Genomic DNA, 12701 nt, shown 5'->3' on the forward strand with positions numbered 1-12701 from the left:
AAAGAAAATACCTCCATGTTGAAAGTTACATGGGATAAATGTCTAAAATGTTCTTCCATGTAATATTTTAATCTACTACCCTTAAATATATAATATTTTCACTTAGCACTCAGATATTTTCAGTTACACTATCTCTTAACATTAATGATTACGTTACACTATCAATCATTTATCTTTTAAAATATCTCCATTAACCCTTTATATCAATAATCTACACCAATCGACGCCTCATCTGTCACCAACCGTCGCACCTGCCACCATATCGTCGCTGCCACGATCACCGCCGCATTGCGCGGGTAACGTGCTAGTGTATATTAAACAAAATTAGGCTTGGTTTATGTAAGTAGTATTCGTACTCCACAATGGTATATTTCTACCAAGGCTCAATCACGTCCAATGAATGAGTAGTCTCAAAATATATTAATCAAAATTAATATGATTCTAGCAACCACCAATATGACCAATATCACAACTTAATCAATACGAAAGCTAAATAAGAAACATATGAAAATTAACTTCATATAAATATTGATTCCAGTTTACCCTTTTTTTTCAAATTTAATTCAAATAAAAAATTTGCAACAAAGTATATAATTCGAAAATTAAATACTAATTTATCAACAAAAACCATCTCGAACGTTTTGATCTTTCTTCAGGTTGATCCACTTTGAAACAGTCCATAAATGCACAATACGGAGTCGTAGATGTTGGTTAACATATGTTGGCTTGAGATCTTCAAGATGAACTAATGTGGTCTTATTTTTTGTTGTTGAATAAGAAGCCATAACGAACCTATAACAGAAAACAAACTAAATTAAAAAAGATATTAATCCAATAACATAATAATTAAATGTTAAATAATAATAATAATGATTAAATATGAAAAAATATATAAATAAAAAAAACTTTTTTGGTAGTCGATCGTAGGTTTTTGTTTTTTTTTTTGAAAATATGTGGGTTTTTTTTAGGTAATTATATATATAGATAAATAATTTTTGGGAGACTTTTTTAAGGATAAAAATAGTTTTTGATTAATAATGAGGTCGGCCATTTATCAAAATTAAAAAAAATATTAGAAAAATATTTAAAAAATAGAGGATTAATAAAGAAAGAGTATTAGGTTCAAAGAGGAGGATTAAGCATGTCACGTGTACCCATAACCTTCTCTTTTAGTTATATTTTAGATAGATATAGATAGATTACTGTTAGCTTGTTACATTATTTATAGTTTTATACCCATAGATTAATAGACGACTCTAATTATAGGTCAAGCAACAAAAATAGATTACATTGTTCGTTTGGTTTAATTTTTTTCTTTTGTTTGTTTTGTTGGAATTTATTTCATTTTTCTACTACTCTTTTAATTTGTACTTTACTTTTGTCAAGCCAGAGGCTTGATGATCTTGTGCATTCAGTTGTACGTGATTCATTGAAAAAATGTTTATTGCTATTTACTCCCTAAAAATTAATGTTAGACGTCGACAACTTTCCTAGTGTCGTTATTCAATAATAAAAGCATTAAATTGCGTATAGAATTAAAGAAAATGTATGCATGGAATTCATGAATGAAGACAAATTTAAATAGATAAGTTCAAAGAGATCGATAACGAAACTATTTTTGACATCTAATTCTAAACCTAACAAAAGAAAGAAAACAAGACATAAAACCGATAACGACACCATCCTCATTATTCATGCATCCTAATTTTGTTCTTTAATGACTACTACCCTATATTTGATTTTGTCTAATAATAATGTTAACAAATTAAATAGGTGTGGCATATTGACTTTTTTAGATTCATTTATTTAGTAATTAGATCACAATTAGCTAGCTTAGTAGGCTATATATATACTAGTCTTTATTTTTTAGTGGTTGTGTCGTTTTCTAATATAACTTATAAATCGTGCGTTTGAATAATTAAATTGCGAAACTACAAAGGAAGGTGGGATGTTCGTGCACATATGTATACTTGTATCATTAATAAAATTTAGTTTCATGAGTGAAAATAAGGTTAATTACTGTATAATCAAAATTTAAAACATACACCCAGAATTCTACAACTATAATACATCACCAATATAAAAAAGAAAAAACAAAAGATTGTCCTTCAATAGATTTTTCAATAGATTTTGTAAGGGTGTTTGGTATTGCGATTACAAAATAAAATCTGCGTTTTCAAAATAGATTAGACGTTTTCAAATTGAAAAAGCATGCATGTACACCCTTCTTCAAAACAGCGTTTTCATAGCCGATAATCACTTTTTCATACAAATACTTTTTTAGATTATTTACGTTTTACAAACGCAAGAATCAGATAATCACTTTATAACACAATCCGAGATAGGGAAAAAAGTTCCTATCAAAAAAATTGTAGCATATATAACTACAAGTTACAACCAATATGATACGTAATATATGTAACTATTTCTTATTTTAATGAAGTTTATCTACAATAGGTGGCCAATCACTTCAATTTCTCTTAGTTTATGATTATATTAGCATTGCCATTAAGAATATATTCATTAGAAAATTGTTAAAGATGAAGTGAGGTTTATAAAAGTGTTTATATGATTCCTTTAGTTGATTAAACTTAGCATAATGAAGTTGGTTGAAAGCAAACATCAATCTAGCATATCATTATTTCAATATTGTGCATGATCTCCTCATAGTATGACCCACCATCCACTTTGGTCCACCATGTCTATCAATTAGCATAATTTTTTTCAAATTTTGTTGATTTTTCATTGTCTAAGTTTTGTCAATCTTAATTATATATTTTAAACCTTTTCTGTTTGGTATATAGTCGCAAGGTTTTGGTCGACGGTCTAATGGAACAAATCTCATTTCTTTGTCAACATTTTGTTACTTCAAATTCGGCATTTAGGTTTGTCATCAATAGTGCATTTACCTATATTTTAAGATACTACATAGATTAATAATATAGACAAATTTTAAATACTCTTTCATCGTTCGCAAAAGCCATGTAAGATTCAATTGGTCGATCACCTTCATATAGATTACATTCTTCCATCTATCTTGTTGATTGTAACATATATGAAGATTTTTCGTTCAATTTCGTTTATTTTTATTATTATTATTATTATTTTTGCATTTAATTAGCCGAATCGTTTGTTTGCTTGCATTTGCATTTATTCTTTTTTTCTTTTTTGGAGTGTCTTTCTAACTCCTCTCCATATATGTTGAAAATAATGTTTGATCTTGCTTTCGTAGTATATGCTTTTGAACGTATTCTTAGGTTGCTTAAGTATTTTCTTGTGGATACATTCTCAAATTGATTGGTTTATTTTAATTGTATATATATAGAATATAGAGCATGTGAATTTACCAAAAGATGGAAGGAAAATACAACAAGTATGGGACCCCATTCATCACTAAATTGATGAAAAATGACAATGATGAATATATGATCGTTAATCATGTTTTCTTCATATCATTTCATTGTGTTTCTTTTCTTTTTCGTGTTACAGCAAACCCATCCAATTACTGATTCCTCTTGTCGACCCACAAAACACAAATTATGGTGGGTCCATTGCTCTATCACATGTACAAAACTGTTCAATTTCATCACTATATCACTATATGTTATTTTTACACTAATGGAATTGTAATCACAAATGTCATGTGTCACTTCTGATTGAAATAGACCAAAATATTATGTCGATATATAGACACAAGGCATGACCTATGCACTTTGTGTGTCCATATCATAATACATGATTATGATCTAGATGTCATGTGCCATCAAATATCTAACTTCAGTTTATTTATATATATGTGTGATCAATGGTATAGTTAGGTCATGTTTCAAAGATCATTGGTTGACAGTTTCATAAGAAAATGATATATACTCTTAAACAATCAGTTTAATAATCACCCTAACAACTTAATCATGACATTTACATCAAATGATAAAATTCGAAGAAAAATTAATGGAGAGCACTTGTCATGTAATCAAGTTGTTAAAGTGATTATTAAGCTGATCCTTTAAAACGATATATTATTTTCCGGTCGGATATTATTGTTCTATTTTAGTCGTTTCAAAGGGAATAAGATTGACATAAATTGGTAGTGGAGCATAAAACATATGCTTCAAGAACCTTTTCCTTTATTTCTTAAATTCGCATCTCATGTTATCTCATCTTTAAATATCTATAATAATTCCAATATAACGAATAATTTGCCTTTAGGCTACCAAAAGTGATGGTGGCATGGGTCAACTAAAGATATAAAAGAACATCATAAAACAACTCGGCCTCCCAATCTTTCCTTTAGTGTGTTATCACGACAAATTCATGATCTCCAAAATCGGATTCATATTCGTATATAGTTATGTACGTTCCTTTTGTTGCACGGGTTTTCCTTTTCAAACAATTCTTGAACCACCACATAATCGTTAATTCCATAAGCATTACTATAGTATATTTAGGATTTCAGACTATTACAGGTGTTCATTCAAAACACTTAAATTCGTTGATTTATCTTTACAATCGAATCAACTTTTGAAGTATAGGTTTGGAAATGCGACAACCACCTAGAGGCATTCAAGAAAGTGTATTTAGACATTGTATACCACATGTCTATCACATTATATCGATAGGTATGGTGATCAGTACACCACGAAACATGTTTTATATGATTGTACAGTATAACACCTTAAAACATGTTTAGTGGAGGTGTACATCTAAAAATTGATGGCGTACAGATCGTTAGGCTAAGCATTTTCTTAGCAACTTGTAGATATGTAAAAACTATATATGAAAACACCAAGCAAATAAACATTATTTATTATATAAACTTATTAGACTTGTTGAACTAAAAAATGAAATTGGATAATCAGTTTCCTTAAGAATAGATTGAAAACTACCCATCATAAAGAATTATGATGTAAACAAATTGTTAGGTGTTAAGCAATAATCAATAATAAACAAGAAGATATCGGGTGACATGGGATAAATCGTATGATAACAAAAACAAGTAGAGATATAGACGTTGCTTTTTTGAAGCAATGATTCCTACTTTCACATGGAATGGATGGATTTTGGGATAGGTGTTGGTTTGTATTTAGGAATAATAAAAAGGACAACACTATTGGTCCTTTGGCTATATATCTTTGCCTTTATTTTTTTTCCTTGAAAAGAAAGTGCTTTTGGCCTAGAAGGGTGGTGTTCCTTCCAACCATTTTCTCAAAAGACCATCACAAATGGATAGTGGGGTGTAACCATCACCTTTTGCCTAACCATTACATTACAAAGTCCTCAAATGCCATCATTTCATACATTAATAAAGAAACTTGATCATAATCGGTTACTTATGTCATCATGTATTATGATATATATAAAAGGAATAAACACGGGTGTCATTAATCACTCCATATAAAGGTGATTTTTGATAGAGGATTTTACATAAATAAGTAATTAGTCTTTTTTTTTTTGAACGGCAAAAGTGAATTAGTCTCTTAAGAATCCAAAACTTCTCATCTATCAGGACAAAAACTTTGATGCTAATGTTATCATATGAAAGGAAAGGAAACATGTTGTTTGTTTGAAAAGAGTTATCAAGCATACTCGACTCATGATTTATCAACGTCAGACGTAAACTTTATAATTACAAGTCAAATTAAAGGTTTAAAACTAATAGTTCTTGTTAACCGGGCCGCATTGACTTTGTAGTCTTGATTTTCTGATGTAACTTCCTTTTTTTTTTTTCTGACGACTTATCGTAGATTTTATATAAGTATACGACTAATGTGAAAAATAAAAATAAATTTGTTAACTTTTCTAAACTATAAAACTTGTTATGCTAGCTATTATTCACATCTTCATTGCTAGTGTATTCGTTAGAGGCACTATACCTTGGTTAGTTTGTGTATTCAACTACAATGTCATTAGGGTGGGGGAGAGCTTCCCCACTCCTCCCCTCCCCTCCCCTTTTGCTAGGAGCACCTCGTCATTTCTCTCCTCCCCTCCCCACCCTTTTCTATTTAATTTCATTTCCATTTAATTTTTATTCAAATAAAACATTTTATTTCATAAATTAAAACTAATACAACTTAAAACACAATTAAAACACATAATTTTTATTCAAAAGTTTTTTTTTTTAACCGTTGGTAGTGGGCCCCTCCTTTTTTTTTTTCTAAGTCGGCAGTGAAACCGGCACCGTGGTGCCCGAGATGCTCCCCTCCCCACCGGTACCGGGGGGTCAGAGCGATGTGCTATCCGGTACCGGTCGGGTGCCTAAACACTCCGTCCAACCTTAGTGTCACATAATTTATTCTTGTTAATTTGTTTAAAATCAAAATTTGAATTATGAAGTTCTTTTAAGTAAAACTTTAGTTGCTATTAATTTCAAAAGACGGCAAAATAGTCATGATTTGGAGACAACAAATCAAAGGATCGGGATACATACCGAATTCTCCCACTACCTCCCACCATGATCATGTTTTGATTAGCTTTTTGAATTTCAATGTTGCCCGTTGGAGTGACAAAGATATGAACATCATGTTGATGTTGTTATCTAATTGTACTTGTATCTACATACAGTATATTGTTTTTTGACTTAAACAAAAAAATATTATACACGTACATAAATTTACATCTTATTGAAATTCAAAAAGCAAATAACGATCAACTCAACAAGATTAGTTAACAAAAAAATGATAAAGGATGAAGTGGAATGCTGCTATGCATTTTAAGGTTTAAATGTATAACATATACAATAACTTAACGATACAAGTATTTTTAGTTAGTATATCTTTATCTTTATCTTTACTTTTATATAAAATAAATTAGTTTTTTTTTTCTTTCAATTTTTAATTTTTAAAATACCTAAACTACCATTCATTTTTATTAACTAATTTATCTCCACTTAGTATATTTATAATACGCTTAATAAAATTGTTTACAATATACATATCTCAATACTTAAAATAACGACATTACCTCCATTTACATCAATTACTTTAATAACCACACGCCAAAGCCACCTGTCACCTCCACGGTCTCCACTGGGCACCTGCCAGTACGGACATCACCACCGTTGTATTGCGCGAGTACCTGTCTAGTGTAACTATTTACACCATGTATTGTTTGACACCAGAATTGGGTTTGCTATTCAAAAGGGGGTAGTGGCGCAATTTGTTGCCCGATCAACTACCTGCCATTGGAATGTAACGAGTGGAAAAAATAAGATTATAAAAAATTAACGTAATGTTTTGATCAAACCTTCCTTGAAATAGACCAATCTTTTTAATTTTAAAGATAGTCAAGAACTTTGAAAAAAGTCCGAAAGTCCGAACGACATTTCTCGAATGTGTGCAACCCAAGTATTCTCACTTACTCGCTTCAACTCTCGCGGTCTTTAGAGATTTTTTGCGGGATTCAGATTCTTAACTATATTTGAAAATAAAAAAAGGTTTAGTTCATTTCAAAAAGCATTAGGTCAAATATGACCGAATAGGTAATTATTCCTTATATATATGAAACCAACCAAAATAAAACACGGTGTTTACAAAGTTCCATCTTAAGACCATTCTTATGCGCCTAATATACACAAAGAACATATTTTTCTACCCCTTTTTATCAAAGTTTGCCAACCCTAGAAACAAAAGAAGGTGGCCACAAATATGACTTTTTTCATAATTCTAGATACGAAAAATAAATATTAATAAAAATTAATGTCCAAGTCACACTCATTATGAGTATGATCCTAACTAAACATTATCAATACTCACACTAGCACAACCATAATCCCACTAGTTTATCTTTAACGAATCACTTTATTCTTTTTGTGTGTAAAAAAATATTATCTTAACTTGAGTTATATAGTACAAGGTTAAAAGAAAATGCTAAGAGTTTAACACTTTATGGTGCTGTTGAATTTCATTTTGGAGTTGCCGGAAAGATCCATTAGATAATGAATGATTGGTTCTAAGCCATCTCATAAAAATTTGTCCGACCAAAAAAATAAATAAATGTACATATATAAGTAGTATTGAAGTGTTAAAAGCAATGCATGTACATTTACATAGAGTCATACCCTTCGATGAAGATTAGCATAGCCAAACTTTTTACAAAGTGGATCTTGTGAGACAAATTTATCATCACAGATTTTCAACAATAATCACGAATGTTAATTAGTTGTTAAGGCTTGAGATTTGGGCTAAGATAAACAAACTTTTTTGAGAAGTTAACTTCATTAATATTGTTATGCCGAAACCACATACCTTCGATCCAAAACGATTATATTTATACCTATTTATATCATATACAAACAAATTACATTATTTTTATCCTAAAGCTAGCATAACAGGTTAAATGAAACCTGTTGAGTCAACTACAACCAAAATTGCCCATGAAACTTGTTAAGCCAACTACAACCAAAATAATCAAGTCAACTAGATTCCCAAACTTCGATCTGTTTTTAAGCCAAATAAATCGAGGGACCTAGTATCTCTCATAGAGTAATATCTTCATTCGATCCTCTAAATTTCAGAAAATAACTCGTTGCATGCCTTGCGCACCTGCCTAGCTAATCAAGCCATGATCGAACCACTATCGATCCTTTTAATTTTTTACTTAGCTCACTGTATATTAAATACTCGTATTAATTATAACTATTACATTTGCTCATGTCAAACGAAAGAGTAGCTAGCATGGTGGTTAATTCTTAAAAATTTTAAGTCTAGACTCACTTTTAATGTTAAGGGTCTAACTCCAACAAATATACCAAGGATTTCCAATTGGCCGTATACATGTTGGGTTTTTATATGTTAATTATCATTTAATATTTGATAAACAAGTTAATTTGAAAAAAAAAAATGATTAGTATGTCTAAAATATAGGCCTAAAATGATGCCCAATAAAAAAGGATTGACACATGACAAATTTAATGAAAAAGTTTATGAAAGAGAAGATGTGAAATACATGTGTAAAAACTTGAATGCATTAGGCATACTCTTAAATACGTTATTAGACATGGGCATGTGGGTACTGTGTCACACCCCGACTAAGGCGGAAAACTCGGGATGCAAGATAAAGCACACGCGCACATGGATGTTACATAGGAATGACTAAATGTATGCATAGATTAAGCAAGGATAAACAAATTGCGTAGTTCAAACAAGTAACCATAGCTTACAGAATCCAAGATTTAGATGCAATCAAATAAAGTACGAATTAAGTTCCCACGCAGGGGAAGAAGTCAGGCATAGTGCCATCAGACAAGTAAGAACGCATGCAACACCAAAAATCCTAGCCAGGTCTGCTACAGGACATCATGCTAAGCTCTTTAACCTCCTCTAATGCGATTCACTTGATCACCTGAAAAGAATACTAAAAAGTGTCAACACAAGGGTTGGTGAGTTCGTAGGTTTCGTAAACAGGTATCATGTATGGTGCCAGGTCGAAATATCATCAAGATCCACACAGCAATATGGCTATAAACTTACTTATGATAGCAAGAATCAAGTATCTCTATGTAACCAGCACTTACGGTATACCAGGCCTAACGGTGCAAATATCAAGTATCATGTATCTCAACTGGTGCCTCCAACTCCACCATAACTATCAAGTATCAAGCATCTCCAACTCCAACATAAGTATCAAACATCTATCAAGCATCAAGTATCACAGTGCACATCATACAGTAGTCAAATAGCCGTAAATGATGATAGACACAAAGGCACGAGTATCCTTTCACCCCAAAACATATATAACTAAAAAGGGGCTACGAAACTCACAGTGATCTGGTACAAGCACGGTTTATAAGTACAGAGAACAATCACCAAAATAGATAGGTTATATCTATTAACTCCAAGTACACCTTGATGAAAACTTAAATATAAATCATACACATATTAATTCATGTGGTTAATTAATCATTGAAATAACCTTGATGAACTGATGATTTGGTCCATTGAAGATCTTTGAACGTTTTGACTTAAAAAGAGTTTGAATGAACTTTAAATATATGAACTGTACGTCTATAAACTCACACATATATACCTTTAAATGTTAATTAGTTGTTTCATATCTTTGTTAATGGTCATTCGCTTTAAGAACTCAATTAGGGTTTGCACAATGTTGTTTTAGATTGATTCATGAACTAGCTTTGAGGTTAGGAAATAGCCTTAGGTGAGATTAGATCGAGTGATAATGATGTTATGAAATGACTTGATGATTAAGGATCAAGTGTGGTATGATATAGAACGAGTACAAGTTGTTTAATGAATGCACAAGGTCGTTCTAGGGTTTGGAAGTACTCAAGATCGTCTCATGTTTTGATCAGGATCGTCCTAGGGTTTCAGAGGCACTAGATCGTTCTAGCTGACACAAGATCATCCCATTGGACTCTTAGCAAGATCGTTTTAGCAGACAATAGGTCAAGATCGTCCTGGTTGCACTTCAAGATCGTCTTAAGGGAACAAAGACTCAAGATCGTTTTAAGTATTTTGGACAAGATCGTTCCATTTGCTAGCCAAGATCGTCTCACAAGATCGTTTCATTTTTAAGACATGAACAAGACATAAGATCGTTTCATGATCGTGTGTTTGAGCTAAACCAATCCGAAGGATCGGTTACCCATTAAACGTACCAACACAACACACATCACACAAGAACATACGAGCAGGAACCAAAAATCAAAGGGTTTCCCAGGACGATCTTGACAAGATCGTCCCAGGGAGATCGTTTCATCACCAAAACGAGCTGAAACAAGAACTGAATTATATCATGAAGATCTAGATCGATTCCGGGGCTTGTTAGAACATCAAACTAGTACATATATACATAATAACACTAACCATTAACACTTTTAACGATTTCAAGACCATCTATAACATGACCCAAATTTGTAGATTAAGAACAAGGTTTCCCTTATTTTCAAAAATGGGTTTTGTAGATTAAGGCATGTTATGACCCAAATTTGTTCACAAAAAGATTACTAAACACATTTAGACACAAACCCATTAGTTATTAACACGTTTTTCATATCAAAATCGGACCAAATCATCAAGAACATAAACTTGAAAAAGTACACTTTTATTTTGATCAAAAACTCAAAATTTGTTGTTGTTACCTGAGATTTAATGCTAGAAGTATGTTTTGATTATCACAAGAAAGCTAAAAGTACAAAAAATTTTGGTTTAACAACCCAAAATCAAGAGATGATTTTTGTGTGTGTTTATGGTGGCTGCACTATGTGTTTTAGAGAGAGTGAAGAAAGATGGAGAAGATGATGAATGAAGCTCTCTCTCTCTAACCCTCTATTTATAGTTTTCCATTATTAAATGATCTTAGTAAGTTTAGGGACTATTTGTGAATATTTTATGACTAGACTTTCATAAATACGAACGTTTATGACTTGAAACCTATTACTTTATCATTATAAACCATAAACTCGTCTTATAATTCGAGGTTTGAGATCAAATTTGACCTTCATAATAGCACATAATTTAAGTCTAAAGCACGTCAAGAACTTAAATAAAATTTGTGGATTTTATTTACTACATTTCTAATACGGTTGTTACATACTGCCCCTCTCACATACAGGGGACTTAGGCCTCAGAACCTACAACACCTTCCCTCCTTTTTCTCACTGCCACATCAGCTTTTCTCTCTCCTAAATCATCTCTTCCTCACTCACTACCAACCTCACCTCTTCCTCAACTCTTATTTATTTTTATTTTATATTTATCCTAAAATAAATACAGTAACAATTTAAAACTATATAATTTTATCTAGTTTTTTATACGTATACTTTCATATGTTAAAGTAATGGGTAAATATATATATATATATATATTTTGTATTCTAAAATAAAAGAAAAAATATGTAACTTTTATATTTTTGAAGGACCTATTATATAAATTAAAAAAAAATAAAAAGCCAAAAAATCAGATAGTGGGTCTTGATGCTTCCTCAGTTCCTTCTTCTCCAATTTGTTTTGTATTGTATATTATATATATATATACAAACGCTGCACATATTTTAACTTTTTTTTTGTTTGGGACCCACAACCACGCTCCCTCTCTCGTCGAAGTTGTTCCACCCATCGACACAAGGCCATCGACGAGGCCAAGGACACCGCGCTGCCAATGGAGTCCTTCGTCGACACGCGTGAGGAAGAGCCGTTGGCTGAGGCCTTAGTCTGTACATTTAATAAATTTCATAGGGGAATTGATTATTTTTTATTCACAAATCCGTCGTATGCATTATCTCCTCATTAGACATATCTATCATTATTTATAACTTTGATAAATAATATTTCACAAAATTTGGTGGAAAATAACTAACATGTCAATTGATAAACATTAGCATTTTCAATAATTACAATTTTGTTTTAGTAAACAAGAAAAAAAAATTTCTTAGAAGTTTTTTTTGAATTTAACATTAATCTTTTGTAATGACTTTTTAAAATCAAAGAAATCTTGTGTTCAAATCTTATTTATGACATATACGATTATATTTTAAAAGAGTTATGTATTGGGTGAACAATGAATTATGTGAAAAAAAAATATCCTTGTTAATCTACAATTTTAATTCTAATCTATATCTATTCAAAGATAAGCCGCTCTTGTTCTATCCTTCTAAAAAAATTAGTTCTTGTTCTAATCTATGTATACATAGGATGATCTTACAAAATTAAATGAAATATAATAATTAATTGATAATATCAAAAGAGT

The sequence above is a fragment of the Erigeron canadensis genome, chromosome 3 (genome assembly GCF_010389155.1).
Source record: "Erigeron canadensis isolate Cc75 chromosome 3, C_canadensis_v1, whole genome shotgun sequence".
In the NCBI taxonomy this organism is placed as follows: Eukaryota; Viridiplantae; Streptophyta; class Magnoliopsida; order Asterales; family Asteraceae; genus Erigeron; species Erigeron canadensis.